The 16,270-nt window shown below is 42.5% G+C and overlaps 1 long non-coding RNA gene across 2 annotated transcripts; it reads right to left on the reverse strand.

Moving 5' to 3' along the window:
• Positions 1–9,765: 9,765 nt before the first annotated feature.
• On the reverse strand, positions 9,766–14,082 carry LOC109286390 (uncharacterized). Of its 2 annotated transcripts, XR_002094396.2 has the most exons (5): positions 13,975–14,082; positions 13,286–13,417; positions 13,022–13,109; positions 12,146–12,181; positions 9,766–10,042 (listed from the first exon to the last, which is right to left on the reverse strand). It is a non-coding gene; the product is annotated as an uncharacterized LOC109286390 (long non-coding RNA). The 2 variants fall into 2 exon arrangements; XR_002094395.2 differs by lacking the exon at positions 13,286–13,417.
• Between the last annotated feature and the right edge of the window lie 2,188 nt (positions 14,083–16,270).

Genomic DNA, 16,270 nt, shown 5'->3' on the forward strand with positions numbered 1-16,270 from the left:
TGACAGATACTGTTGGTCTACAAAAGTCTACAAGGGCTGTGACCCTGACAATGGAAAGATTACATCCACCATTCTGTTGGCTTTTGATTAATGAGAGTCAAGTTTGATCTGACTAAGTTAAAAGATACACCACCTGCATGACTTTTGAGGTCCTTAGTTTATGGTGATGAATAAATCTCACGGGCATTTATTTAAGGAAATGACACAATACACAGCAGAGGATTTTTCCGGAATGTGTAAACAAATGAGAAAAATGTGGACTAACAATGACACAAGAAAAGTCTAGGAACGGTGTAAACAAGCCAAGATTGCTAGGAAAACAGAAATAAAAACCTTATGTAAAGCAGTGAAGAAATCAAAGATTGCTCAAGCAAAATTTTTGGAATTAAAAGGCTGGACAATTAGAGGTGGCATTAAGAAAACAAGACACAAAACTACTGGTAATATGCAAATAAGTTAACTTGTATGGAAACACAATCAGACCAAAAGTGGTACAAAAAAGTCTACTGGTGAACTGGTTAGGTGCTGGGAGTATGGAAAGGACATAGCACTGCATTCAGATTTAGGCAGTCTGGTGCTGCTAAATGAACAGGGCAGTTTGCAGGACACAACAGATATCAGCACTAGACTATCAGCAGGTGAAAAAGCAGTGAAGCAGTTAAAAACTGGCAATACTGCTGGTGTAGATGATTTAACAGCTGGGCATTTCAAAGCCGGTAGAATAAATGTCAACAAGAAGTGGCACCAGGTGAGTAACTAATAGTGCAGACTGAAGTAACTTGAAACATTTTCAAACATTTCCAAACTCTTGGAAACATTTCAGAAAGGAATCATTTCAGCCAGGGGACATTCCTGTAGCATCCCCTGGCAGGACCATTCAAATTGCTGGGGCTGCATACAACTGCATATTCCAGCCAGGGAGCACAAGGAGGAGTGGAGGATATCTGGGAGGGGCAGAGGCGGGGGCTCTCCCATTCTCCCCTGCTGGGATTCTGACTTTCCAGCACCAATCCCCTCTAACTCTTCTCTCATGGGAGCAGATTGGTTGAGGGGGCTGGGACTGAAAAACCCAGCATGCAGCAGTGGCAGCAGCGGGACTCTGAGTGCTGGAGCAGCTGGGACGAGGGAGTGGATCCTTATGGTTGTACAGTTTGGCAGGATGTCCACCCCACTCTCCCTCCCTCTCCCATGGAGGGGGTTGGGGGCAGAGAAGATCACTGTGGGATTTCAGATGACCTATGGTCCCCATTCCCATATAGACATAACAAGAACTGAAACACTTCAAAATAGTACCTCTTGGAGCACTTACAGTGCTGTTGGGCTGTTTCAAAGGGTATGTATGTTTGTACAGCTGGACCACTGAAGTGTTTCAAAGGCATTTGAAACTTCTACTTCTGTCCACACCTTCAAAGTGATAGCTGTACCAATCCAGAGGAAAGGCAATTCTGCCAGTCCAAATCATTACAGAGGTATATATTTATTTTCAGGAATATATTTATATAAGGAAAAAATTATGATGAAAGCTGTTATCAACAGATTAAGGCCTGTTTTAGCAGTAGTCAGTGAGAAATGGCAGATTCAGATATAGCTGAGGTTGCAGTGATCAGATCTTCATACTCTGATCCTTGGTGGAAAGACATGGGCTTTAGCTCACAAAATCTTGTGAGATAGATAGATAGATAGATAGATAGATAGATAGATATAAAATTTAGTTAAGTCTGTAAAGTCCTAATCTACCCTGCCTTTTCCTTGATGGAAATGCAATGAGAATGAAGATTAAGTTGTTTGTCATTTTCACTGATGTTACAAAGGCATTTGATTCAGTTTGATGGGAAGCATTATAGAAAGGAATGAAATCATCTGATGTTCCACATAAGATGGCTACAATTATAAACTATGTAGAGATCCCTGCAGTGATATACCATTTACTGGAAACTTAAGCAACTTAAATAAATATTTGTTGTAAGACAAGTAGATGTGGAAGCACCTTCTCCTTTTTGTTATGTTCCTAAAACTGATGCTAAGAGTGACAGATGAGCTGGACATGCTGGCATGATAATGGATGATTTAGAGCAGTGGTTCTCAGCAGGTTTAGACTCAAGGCACTCCTTGGAAAATAACAGCAGTTTTTTGACAATGGAAAAATAACAGAGGAGATCTATTGGAAAGGACTCAGAAAAGACCACAACAGGTCAGAATGGTTTTAACGGTATACTTCTATTTGATTCATAAAATTAACCCAGATTTTTCATGTTTGTACACCTAACAGTACTAAAACAACATGTGTAAAGATAAGGCTAAATGAGGCTCACCCTGCTGCCTGATTAACTGGTTCAACCAAACCTAATTAACTTATCAGGGCCAGCTGAGCTCTAGCCCCTTCCTACTGATTAGTCCTGGGTCTGTTTTTAAGAAACTCCTCCAGCACCTGAACCTTGCTGTACAACTTACTGGTCTCCAGTTCTTGAGCAGCTCCTGGCTTGGTAACTTTCCTGGCTTTTACCCCAGCCTCTGTGACTGTGTATCCAGCCCTTTAGTCTTTGGCTTGACCTCAGCTTGCTTCCTGACCCCTTATTCTGGTTGGTCCCTTGGCTTGGTATTTGGTTCTTGATTCTTGGCTTCTTGTTGCGTATTGAGTGTGTGTGCCACCAACAGTGCCTTCGCAAGATCCTTCGGATTAGCTGAGAGGATAGATGCACAAACATCCGTGTCTTGGCCGAAGCAAATTCCAACAGCATTGAGGCCATAAGAATCCAAAACCAACTTAGCTGGAGAGGTCATGTTGTTTGCATGCTTGACTCCCACCTTCCAAAGAGAATCCTTTTCTCACAGATGAGAGAAGGTCAGCTAAGTAGCAGAGGGCAAAGAAAGCACTTCAAAGACATCATGAAGGCAAACATGAAGAGGTGTAACATCGAACATGAATAGGTGTAACATTGAAATCAACACTTGGGAGACTTGCTCAGGACCAACCAAAATGGAGGAAGGCTTTTTGTGAGGGACCTCATTACTTTGAAACAGCTTGTTGACAAGCGGAAGAGGAAAAAAGGAACAGGCAAAAAGAACAGCAAAACATCCAATGCAGCAACACAGTACCCAACCCTCCTGGAAACACCTGTCCTCACTGAAACAAGACATGTGGATCTAGAATTGGGCTATGGAGCCACCTGCAGATTCACTATTAAGATCCTTGGAAGACAACCTTACCCATTCATGAGTGATCACCCCTCAATATGTTCTGTACTCCATCTATTGTGTAAATGTGATTATTGTATCCATGGGGGTCCAGAGCTTATATGAAAGACAAGGATTTCTTAGGGTGATAACTTTTACTGGACCAACTGTGTAACTGGGATAAAGTTAGACAATCTTTTGAATGGTCTTACACTCTTACATAAGATTACTGATGATAATCAGCAATGGGCAGTGCTACTGAGCATCTTCGGTTCAAAGGCTTTTCAGAATATTTGCTTGCTTGTATCCCTGGTCCCAGAACAAGTCCTACAACAAGATCTTTGAATTGCTCCAAAAAAAATTACTTTGCACCAACCCCACCTGAAACCATTCTCTGGTTACATTTCAATCAATGAAATCAGCAGCCAGAAGAAGGAATTGCTGCATTTGTAGCAGATTTGCATTGATTTTCCAAGCAGTATAATTTCAGCACCAGTTTTGAATATCTTCTTAGGGACCACCTTGTGTGTAGGGTTCAGCACAAAGCCTGCAATGCAGACTTCTTGCAAGCTATAACTTAACATTTGCCATGGTTCAAGAAGAAGCCCTTCCATATGCATTTATATTTGGCCAAGATGTAACTTCTGGCAAGTGCTTCCATATGAGCAATCCTTGGATATCCTGTGTGAAGAGCATCAAGAACTTGAGTATGATCTGCACTGGGAATGACCATTCAGTTATGCCATAAGAGACATCCACTAAGGGCAGAAAGTTTATGCTGATGTATGTATAATTAATGCCTTAAATTAATTTGGGACCTTTGCTGAAGGCTACACCTCTGTACCTAGTTTAGTGCTCGGGCTAACACTGGATCATTTGTAATCATATGGGGGCTGGGGGCATGCGGGTGCTAAGGTGCATGGTTGACAGCCTGGAGGTCACAAGTTCAAGGCCATAGCAGAAGCACTCATGGCACAGCCCATCAGATTCCAGTGAAGCTGCAACTTCTGCTAAATATCTTCTCACAAGGATACAAAAAAGGTCACCCTATTCTCATATATCATGAACTGCTGATTACACAGATGTTCATTGTGACCCTGGCAATAGCAGCAGTTGGCATCATGGCAATGGGATGTGGGGATGTGACAATGGGATTTGCTTTCCAGGCTGCCTGGAAAGCAAATCCCACAGGAAAGTCTGGTGGCAGTGTGGGATAGGATTGAGGCCCCTATAGTGAGGGAGGGAGGGAGATGGGCAGGGCCGGGACAGGGGCTGGGGCTGGGGCTGTTGCCTAGCCTGGGCAGTGCCCAGGCCTGGAATGTGTGGCCATAGGGCCTTGGTGGGGACCAGGATGGGGCTGTGGGCAGCTCGTCTGGGGAGCAGCGGGGGGCTGGCTCCCCACCACTGTGCATACTCCCAGGGAGGATCATGGGGGCACATGCCCCCCAGATCTGTGCACGGATCGGGCCCCCCCAGATTGTGCAGGCTGCCTGCTGTGGGCTCGGTCTCCCCACCCTGCTGCCTTCCCCCTGGGGTCTCCACAGCCCAGCAGGTGGGACTGGGCATGGCAGGGCAGACAGGCAGGGAAGCTTGATGCTGCTGCTGTGAGCTCTGCATCACCCTAGTGAGGCACTCCTTGCCCACCTGGCAACAGAGAGAGAGGCACAGCTCAGCATTGCTATCCCTGCTGCTGCTAGGCGGGCCTTGCCATTGTAGTGCAGGACTTGCAGTGGTGGCATTGCACTTCCCTGCCCCACTCTTCTCTGCTGTGCCAAGTCCTGCCTGCTGGGCCATGAAAGCCCCAGGGGGAGGGCAGCAGGGCAAGGAGCCCAAGGCTGCAGCAGGCAGCCCACATCTGTGCCCCCCACAGGCTCTGCTCAGGCCATGCTGTTCATAGGGGAGGGGGAGCCAGGATCTGTGCTCTGCTCTGCCAAAGCAGCCGCCACCTTCCAAATGCAGGAGCTGGGGCTCAGGTGCTGCTGCAGGAGGGTAGGGGGCTGCAGATCCAGGTTCCTGATCCCATAGCCCTGGCAGCTGGGGCCCCTCTAGCAGGGCTGGGAGTGCAGGGGACTGTGGGTGGGGTGTGAGGGGTACCAACAGGGCCAGAGAATTGTGGTTGGAGATTGAGGGGCACAAGCAGGGGTGGAGGACTGTGGGTGGGGAATGAGTGGCACCAGCAGGTCTGGGGGGCTGTGGGTGGGGAATGAGAGGCAATGGCAAGGGCAGGGCACTAGAAATCAGGGCTGTTCAGCACCACAAAGCAGTGAGGAGGGACAGCCGAAGCTGGACCCTCATCCTGGTGAGCAAAAGGGGCAGGGGGAGCTCTGGTTTTCCATTATAAACTCAAAATCAAACACCAAAATATATAGGTATTTAGAATTAATTTTATTATAGTGATTGAGGCACTCAGAGGCTTCCAAATTGCTTTAAAATTGTAAATATGTCAATAAAACACTGTTCAACTGATACCTATATATACAGTGGTGTTTCATTTTAATCATGGAAAAAGGTGATTTTGGAGTTTTCAAACAGAGATTTTTGGACATTTTAACAGAAAACCAGGATCCGTGCTTATCAGTTCAATCTATGCAGTTTAGGTTAACCTGCAAAGACTGAATTAATTCAGCCTCAGGTTTTTTGACGGTCTGTACACTTATGTGCATTTTTCTTTCAAAACTGACTTCTGTCTGTGGTCTTGTCTGTACTCACAGATTAAAAAGAATGGAATCTCATCACCATTTTTCTAGAAGATGAGTAAGAAAAACTGGGGCCCAAACCCTGTACCTGGGGCCTGAAGCAGATGTCACCTTTTTGCCACTATAATTTTTATGCCAGCCCAAAGACCAAGTAAATAGATGTCCATGCCCCTTGTTGTGCCACAAATGCCAAAACGGTGGCAGCAACAATAGTTAGTAGAAAATTTCTGTTGTTTTTTTTGCAGCAGATGTTTATTTGCTTTGTGGCAGGAGAATGGGAATTCCTGGGGTGCACAAGATTGGTTCCACACTTGCAGAAGTACTTTTCAGGAATCCTCCAGCAATCATCGCAGCTAATGGGGAAACCCTGGAGTCCCCTGCCTATAGAGCTGTACTGAGTGTTGACCTATAGGATTGGGACAGCAGGGTGGTTCTACTTTGCTGGACAACAAACAATGTCTGGTTCACCCAATGAAGTGGATCAGTTGTATTGAGACATATCCTGGCAGAGCTTATCTGCTTCATTTGACAACGTCTGTTTATAGTCTAAGTAGAAGGTACATAGCTGCATAACTGGCCAACAGTTTGGGATGCAATATTGTCCATTCTAAACTACTGAGAGTGCTCAGTAGGGCTATGCTTTTGTCAGGCAGGTGCCCAGAGGAAATAGAATCACTCAAGCACAAATGTAAAGTTGGACAAGTCCTGAAATTGTAATTGAAGAAACCCCAGGGAGAGGAGGGTTCTCCCACTTTTTTCTACCAACAGCTTAGTGCAGTAAGGGCCAACTTTTTGGGCAGGCATGCTATAAAGTAAGCCCTGTGCCCTCCCAGAGTGCCACTTCAATCTTCTTACTCTGTCCTGTCTTTTGCTTTACTTTTTGTCCCCTGCCCGATCTGTTGCTCTGCTTTCTGCTTGCTGCCTTAGCTTCCATTATGTTCCCTGGTCTCTCGTTGATCTGCTGTGCACCACACATGGAGGCTACCCATTTCACTTGCAGCATGCATACCATGAGTTGGCCACCCCTGGTCTAATGATTAGGGATTTGCCCAATAGATCTAAATTCTGGGCCACAAGGGCTGACCTAGAAGGTTTTGAACTTGCCATCTCCTGCTTCCCAGAAAAGTACACTAACATTCAAGCCAGAGGCTAAGTATTTCCCAGAGGACTCACCAGCCCTTTTCTTGAAGGTAGGATACTGCACTTTATTAGTAAGCTAGCAAAGGTAAGGCTGAAACTCAAACTGTGCAGCACTGCTCAAAACTATAGGTATGTGGCTGTGTACCTGACCCTTAAGCATGTCAATAGGAATCAATAGGCTCAGACCCCAAGAGTCTACAGCAGTGGTGCTCAACCTTTTGGTGTGGCATAACAGATGAGTAACACAGGGCTCCTCAATGGGACAAATTGAACCCTGTGTGCCAGAATCATGCTCCACATTGTATCTGCTCAGACCACCACCCGATTGGGGCCCTGCACCACCTCCCTCAGCCATATGCAGCTTCCCGGGGCTTCCTGGAAATTTGGCAGCAGAGGAACAGCAGTTGCTGCCATTGCTTCTCTGCCATCAAATTTCCAGACCTGTGGGAACCCCTGCAGGCTGAATGGCATGGATCCACAGGTCAGAACTGGCCCACGGGTTGGAGCTTGAGCACCTCTGGTTTACAGGAACTCATATTTGTAATTCAGTGGGAAGCATTCCTCCTTTGAGTTCATCCTGACCCAGTATCAATGAGTGGTGTTCTGGGTTCAGAACTGTGAAGACAAACTCCGTCAAACAAGTTGTGAAACCAAATAAGACTATGTCATTCAAGAGTAACATAAAAAGCAAAGAAACAAGGTCCAGTTGCAGCCAACTAGCGGGAAGGGAGAGAGAGAGAATTATATGTTAATAAGTAAAAGGCATACTTTTGGCAGGTATTTATATTACATGTTACATAGTTAGGCATTCAGCCTAAATCTCTTCATTCCTCATAAAATATAGCTATGTTGGAGTAGAACAGAGCAACTATTTAACAGGGCAACTCTATCAAATGTTTTTGCCCCTTGTTAAAATATTTTTTCCAAAGTTTGTCCAGAGCTCAGAATCACTTTTATGGTTCAGATGGAAAAGTCTCTGACATTCCTTAACCTCATATAACTTATTTCTTTGTCATTTTAAAGTTAATTTTCTTTACTGTCATGTTTGATGAGTCTCAAATTATTTCTTGACAAAGTACCCTTGAGCTGACTTATTCCTGTGTACCTTCTTTAATACATTTCTCAATGATCTCTTAGTGCTAAAAATATTTCTCTGCTTGTGCATCCACTTATTTTTTTCCATTCAAATCAACTCTCTTCCGCATGTTTCCTCTTTCTTCTTTTCCGAGCACTGCATTTACAGCTGGTGTGATGTTGCTGATTACTTGCAGAAAGCAGAGATGTCCAACTGCCAGCACATGTCCTTAGGCAGCCTGCAAAAAGTTAGTCTGCAGCCCCTGAACTCTCACCCAGCTGCTGCTCTCCCTATTGCTGTGGCTGCACGAGTATCAGCCAGAGGTTCCAGACATTCCACCCTCCCACCCCCACCAACTCCTTCTCTGCTTTCTGCTTCCTGCCTCGCTCCACGGTGTGAGATAGAACAGCATGGCACAGTCCACAGTGCCAGAGAAGCTAATGGTGTGGGATCCTGCCATGGCACAAGTAACTGAAGGTGAGGCTGGGACACCTGTGTGCATTGATGCTGTGCAGTGGGGAAACACTCATATGCAGTGCAGCGGGGGGATGAGAGCACCTGTGTTCCCTGGGGCAGTATGGAGGTAGGAAGTACCTGGGTGCCTGGTGCAACAGTGCAGCACCTGGGACTCTTGCTGATGTGGTCCCTACAGCATTTGGCCCCCACTGATGCAGAATCCCAGACCATTAAAGACTTGGATAGACCTGACCTAAAGTAATCAGAGCCCATGTTATTGCATAGCTCATATGAAGGCAGGGTGTCATATAAACTATTTGGTTATTACCTTCCTAAATAGACTGTAAACCAATCATCTCTGTGATATGTTTACCCTCTAATAACCTGACTCCTGCTTCAGTACCAGATGCTTGATTTGCCAGAGTGCTGTGATGCATCACTTTTCAAACTACTTTATTCTGTAGGTTAACAAAATAAACTGTAAAGTATAACATTTAAATCACATTTCATATTTATTTAAGTTTTACTGAAGAATATTATTTCTAAGTTCAGTTGCTTCTAATATTTGGGCCAGTTATATATATATATATATATATATATATATATATAGGCACACATGCACATACACACACATATATGATTATCAACTTTTATAAAACCTCTCTTTAAGGAGGATAGAAAATGTAATGGAGGATGATTGTTTTATGTTTGTGCATGGTAGCAATGGCAAAATGATTTTTTTAAAAAATGAATTAAAAGAAGCAGTGAAAAATGTAACTGATAAAAGTCACATTATACCACCTAAATAGAATCTTGACACTCTAAGATGTTTTTGTATCATATTGGTGCATAATGGTTTGCAGAGCCAGTCTTACCAGAAGGATATGTCAAATCCAACAGAAAAGATGTGAACACAGACAAAGTCCTCAGTCATGCAGAATAAGTATATTTAGATTGCTTGCATTCTGCTGATAGAGAAAAGCATCTTATTTCTTGAAAAAAATCTTTTCAAAAAGGTTTTACTTCTATTTTTAACTAAGCAGTGTGCTGAACTATTTAATAGGCAGAGTAATTTGAGCACGATTTAGATTACAAGTGCTGCCTTGTGAATATCATGGATACTTGAGCACTGGAATTTATGTTATTTAAACCAAAACTATAAAACCAGATTTTTTTTTCTCCCTAAGACCATATGAATAAGTAAAACAATGTGACAAAGCAACATGTCTTTTGACTGTGTTTTAATATTCATCACTGCAAGCGTGAAACAGTCTTTATGACTAAAGACAACAAATGATTCAGTCAAAAAATAAAAGAATAAAAACCACCAAGAGCAAGAAAGTATTTAATCTGTTGAGACTTGTTCCAGGTAAGAGGTTTGTTCAGATTCCTTTCAAGAAAGAGGTCAATTAACCTCTTGAAAGTCTTCTTTTCAAAATGGAGAGCTTGTTCAAAGATGTACATGGCACAAAGTTTTTATGTACATTTGTTTTCAAATGAGCTGTGTAGCAAAAGGGAATTTGGTTAATTTAGGTTGTGAAGTGCTTTCCTACATGCTAGTGATGCATGAAAACATTTCTTTTAAGCCAGTTTTTTAGAGACCCATGAATTGATCCACACACTTTTCAGTCTAGAGAGGATTTCAAAGTAATATTAAGAGGTTTTCACAAAGATCAATGGTAGTTTGTAGTCTCTGAGTTATTACATGAAGTTAGTTCCTTACATCATTTACCATTGGCCACATCCCTTGGATCCACCATCTGAGTTATTACATGAAGTTAGTTCCTTACATCATTTACCATTGCCACATCCCTTGGTGGGAATATATAATCTCATTTAGGATCACTGCTGTTTCTGTCCCTTTTATTTCCCTTTTTTCCATCCATCATCTTTTCTGTTCCACTCTCTTTTCTGACTTATAAATCTCTGCCTTTCTTCATTTTGAATTTCTTTCCCTGCAGCAATTCTCAAACTGCTATCATACCCACTAGGATAGTCAGCAATGAAACAGTTAATACTGGCACTAAAAATATTATTGTTAGGCTTTTGAGCTAACACCAATGTACAAGTAACAATTGGGAACTTTCAGCCTCTCTGCGTAGTCATGAAAATAATGCTGATTCACGAGAGGTTTTTTTCGTCACCATGATGTTCTTTATTTTAAGTGAAAGTTTAGACTCTGTAGGATTCATAAGTGCCACACTGATTAAATAAATATATCAAGCAGGTTGGATCTGCCTGGCGAGTGGAAGAATGCAAATACTGACTGCAGTTATGAGATAGTAAGTTTGAAGTGTTGTTGTGGCTGTGATGGTCCAGGAGATATGCAAGAAGCAAAGGAGTTTTTGTTTTGGTGGTATATTTTTATTAAACCAGCTCTATAGTTGTGAAAGATACTAGACAATTTTTCAGGCACAAGGTGCCTCTTCCAACTAGCTATACAGTTGGTCTGACAGAATATATCACCATAAAACCTTGCTTCTTACAGCTGTGAGAGGGAGCTGACTGATTTTATGATCTTGTTTGCAATCTGTGGACATAAAAATGACATTTGCAGCTGTGGGGTTAGAAGCAACCCAATTCTTTAATGTTTTCCCTTTTACTTAAAAGTTTTAACTAAGAAGTTGAAAGGTACTGTTCAGATAACCATGCCTTTGAACAAGTATTTCATCTAGTTCTGTTTCAGCTCTGTTTAATGGTTGTGTTCCCCTCTACCCACCCTGCTAATCTTGTTTTTAATTAAGACTATGTAGATTCAGAGTTGTGCATTGCAATAAAGCTTACTTGTTTTTAGCTTGCTCACCATTTCACAGACACTTTTATTACTCAAGGGCTGAAAATATAGGAATTAAACCCATTGATATCTTTTGTTCAAAGCTGTGGATGCTGTAGGAATAAACCCAGAGACTGTCCCATGGATACTGGGTGCGGTCGTGGTGAACATGAGGCAACAGATCTAGGCTTTAGGAACAGAAGAATTGCTAGATGGAACATTGCTTCGCAGATACTTGGATTTCCCCATCATACTTCTCATATAACAATGCCTATACTGTTTTGTGTAGCTCTCTAGTTTCATCTAAGTTTGCACAAAGTAGTACTGGTAGTAAATTGGCTTGTTTTCATAGTGTTTTGAAGCTTGCTTGCTTCAGATTTTGCTGAGGTTTTTTCTCAACCAGTTTCTTCCATTACTCCATTTGTGCTTTTGGTTTCTATGTTCATCGCTCTGCATCTCTTTCCACTTTTTTAGTTGTTATCCATGAGTTTTTACAAATTTATTTAAACTTTTCCGATATCTTATATCTTACTTCAAAACCCCAAACTTAAATGTTCAGCCTAAATTAGTTAACAGTTACTTGATAAGGGTCCCAAACTCATAGTGCAAACAATGCATAAAGTGTTAACTTCAAGTCCACTAACTTCCATGGAGTTATACTAGTGATATGTTTAGCCTGATAATTTTAAGAGCACTTATGTTTCTTTCATTTTACTTATTCTCTTATGACTGTTTGACATGAAAATGTATATACAATAGATTGTGCTGTATAAGAAAACTGTATTTTCTTTGGTGTTCTTTCTTTATGAAAAATAAAGGAATAGTACTTACCATAATATGAATAGGCAGAATGGTAGATCTTGAAAGCTATGGACAGATGTTCAATTGCAAAACTTAGAAAAAAGAAGGATGTACATACAGGCATTCCAGCCCCCTGGAAGAGAGCTGCGAAGTCAAAGGCAAGCTATCCTGCCAGGGGGCAGTAAGGGTTCCCCTGCCCAATAATTGACAGTCTGTCCTCTCCTCTTCCAGGGAAGGGAACAGACTATTAGTGATCAAGGGTAGCAGGGGCAAGGAGAACTGCTCTCCTCACCCTTGCTACCCCTGGTAGGGCCACAGTCCCAGCTCTTATCAGGGCTCTGGCAGTGACACTAGGAATTACCTCACCCACCTTTCTGTCTGCTCCATCTGCTCTGCTGATTGGCAGAGTGGGAAAGCTCAGGGTGGTTAGGGTTAGGGTGTGGGAACTCTTGACACCACTTGAACAGTCCAAGTCAGAGTGGAGACGATTCAAGCAGGCACTGCAGCAGGGTCCCCCTGACATCTAGCCACTGGGCAAGCTATAAGGGATCTGAATGCTCTACTTCTCTCCTCCCCCTTGGATTGAGGACTATGGGATACTAAGGATCCTAGGGACATCTGTCATGCCCTGATCAGGCATTACACATGGTGTTAGAAAACTTCACTCTCCAGTGAAATAACCTTTAGAGAAATCTAACAGTTGTGGTGGAAAAAGCAGTGATTCCAATACAAACTGCTTAAATGTCTATATTCTCACTTTTTGTACTGGGAAAAGGGCATATTTCCCAACACAAATGTAGCACCTGTCCATGGCCAAACACTACACACTGTTTCCATTCTCTTCTCACTGTAGCTTTCTATTTATTTATATTATTATATTTATATTTAGTCTTCATAAATACTCACTTGCATTTTTACTGCCATAAAATGGTCTCTCTTTGCTGCTGTTTGTTTTGCCAGTCCATAACTCTTCATTGCTGTCACTTCCTCATCACTGAAATCATAGCAGAATCCAGTTCAAGGATTTCAGTCACAACCAGATATCCCAACAACTACTTACACTGTAATTTCAATGCCCACATTACTTCAGATACAGACTCTTTTGCATTTGTAAATCAAAAATGCCTGACAACCTGCAAGAAAATGAAGTTTGTAAGGGTTGCTTTGTACCTAGACACTGTTCAGAATGGCTGAAGAGTGTGCAAGAATTCTCTCTTCCCTTACTATGCCTTGTAGCTAGGCAGCTCCTGTATGAGTGCTGGGACGAGATTCTCCATCCACTTCCAGGGGACCAGCTACCTACTAAAGATAGAGCAGGGAGAAAATAAGGCCATCATTTTTTGCAGGATCCTGAAGAGCAGGTAAACAGAGATGTACAGTGAATCCCAAGGATGGTGAGATCTCTAAGCCCCAGAGGATGCTGCTCTGATAGAAAGGATGCAGTAGAGGTTCAGTTACATTGCTCACTATTTGTCGTCCTTTAGTATAGTTTGAGTCCCTATGGTCCCTTACTTCAGAAAAGTTGCAATTCCCCTTCAGTTATCGATTCCTAAATGTTTAATCCTTCTGCATGCAAAATCTGTGTCATTTCAAATGCTGACCTTGTGTGCCAATGACTGAAGGATCAAGCAAGAAGCTAATCACATCCCTGTAGCTTGTGATTACTGAAGTCCCATACTGAAAAGCTTCTCAGAAAAATGCAATCTGCAGACACATATGGATAATCTCCTCAGACAATTCCATTTAGGAAGGGCACATTCTTCCAGGTCAGATTGAAATAAGCAGAAATGCTTGGCCCCATAACAAACAATTTTTGCTTTTGAAGATAGATTTAAACAAATAATAATAATCATGGTTACCTCTGAGCACTGGCAATTTGAGGCTGGCGTAAAGCTGTGCTTGGAGAGCCATTTTCTACCATTAGGTAAAATGAGGTATCCTGTTTGACTGAAAGTGAAGTTGGCAAAACTTTCCCTCACTGCTCTGAGAAGCCTCTACTCTTTCTAAGGCACTGGACTTAAGAAAGCCTGCTGGGGCTTGTCTCCTTCACCCCACCCTGCAAGTTATTAGCAAGGATTCCTGAAGTCTTCTAAAGGCCAAACAGGTTTATCAGAAGGATTTCTATAACTGGGTACAGAATGCCAAAGAGCTGTTGTGAGGCACACCACTTTGCTGCTTAAAAGAATCTGGTGTTATTTGTTTCTCCTAAGAATTGATGGCGGGGGGGGGGGAAGGGGGACCAGGATTTAAGAAGTATTGCATATCCTTAATGTGTTCAGGTCTCAACCATTTGTAACCCTACACAAAGAGAGAGCACTTTACTTCCTCTTAGGAATAAATGGAATCTTGCCAGTTAGAAGTTCTGAGTATGTATCTAGGTGGGGAGCTGGCAAATTCTCCAATGTCTTGAAGACACAGAATCATTAATCATCACAACATTACTTTTAGAAGCACTTCTGACTGTTACGAGTTTCTAGTTTTGCAGACTCACAAAACAGATTTTTCCTCTTTAAAGCATTTGAGGTTATATGATTATTTCTGCAGCATGGAACAGATGGGAGTCAGCTCATCATAAGACCATATAACCAGGATTTGAGGAAAGAATTGCCTCTCCCAGTAACCAATACACAGGGGGTCAGTTCTGAATAACTAAGTGGGGCATAGGCAACAGAAAGGGAAGTACAAGTAGTACCAAAGAACAATTTCTGCACACAAGGAAATGGAATTTCATACCTTCTCTAGAGAAATAACTGGCTCTCTAGGGGAACTAAGAATGCATGCCTAACAGGCTTACATGTCAATGCTGCAGAAGCTGAAGTCATTCAGTTTAGTTCACCATGAAATAGAGTTGCCCCAGTTTAGCTTTCATTTACTGATTGCAGGGTAAGAGTTGAGAAATGGATAGTTACTAATGGATTGTTGGTTGTAGCCATCTTGGTCTAAGGACATAGACAGACAAGATTATTTGAGTAAATGCAGTATCTTTTATTAGACCAACTAAATAGTTGGAACAATTTTTCCAACTATTTAGTTGGTTTAATAAAAGGTATCACATTTGCCCAAAGAACTTTGTCTGCCTAGTTACTAATGGAGCATCTGCTTTGCAGTAAGCCCCTGCTCTCTTTTAATGTGCTATATTTTCTTTGTTTATCCATACCTTGAGGGTATGTTTTTCCTTTTGATTAGTTTAAGCCACTCCCAAGCAATATAAATTAAACTGGAAAAAGGTACTTAAATCACAATTAGAGTATCCACATAGTGGGGTTGTAACAGGATAGTGTCCCTTTAAGATGGAAGAGTGAGCCCCATTGAAAGAGCCCAGCTGTGGGGCATTGGGGTAGGCTGGGAGTGCTCTGCTAGAAGCTTTTAAAAGCTCCCAGATCAGTAAGCAGGAGAGGGGCCAAGTTGCTGTGCCAAGGCCCAAGCCCAGGAGCTCCTGTAGTGCCTGGGATGGGGCAGAAGGGCGCGGTTTTGTTTTAATTGTTTGCTCATTTGTTGCCTAAAGACTATGTTTTATTTGAGAGGACTAGCTGAGGAGCTCCTCAGGAAGCAAAACCCAACTGCAGAAACCAACAGGGTTAGGCAACCTGCTGACAGTTATACTAATATTATTATAGCAGTTTCAATTCATACCATATCAGTATAACTTCCATGTTGAGAAGTCCTTAGCTTAGTTATAAAGTGATACAAATAGCTATTTTTCAGCTCTCAAGTGTACTTTTCAAGAAAAAGACGTTGGCATCCTGCCACAGTAACTTAACTTTCTAAACAATTCAGCCTATGTATTAAAAATGCCTGGACTATGTTTGTTATAAACACTTAGGCATAAAGAAGAGATGACTGCTGAGTTTAGGTTGAAATAAAATAAAAATCAGGGAAAGAATCAGGATTTTATGATGTATGAAGCTGCATGTAGGTCTCCTGCAGTTTCTTGCAGGATTTGACAGATGTGCAGTGAATAAGACAGAAGATTGCAGGGAGGTGAACTACAAGGGTCCAACTCACAGCCCATAGGCTATATGTGGCACATGAGGGGTTAAGCTGCAACCCCCAGGCTCTGGCCATGCTACAGGTCCTCCTATCACTTTGGCTGCAACAGCAGCCAGTCTCCCTTTTCTCCTTCAGCTTCTGCTCTCTGTGGCTGCCTCAGGAGTA

The sequence above is a fragment of the Alligator mississippiensis genome, chromosome 1 (assembly GCF_030867095.1).
Source record: "Alligator mississippiensis isolate rAllMis1 chromosome 1, rAllMis1, whole genome shotgun sequence".
NCBI classification, from domain to species: Eukaryota; Metazoa; Chordata; order Crocodylia; family Alligatoridae; genus Alligator; species Alligator mississippiensis.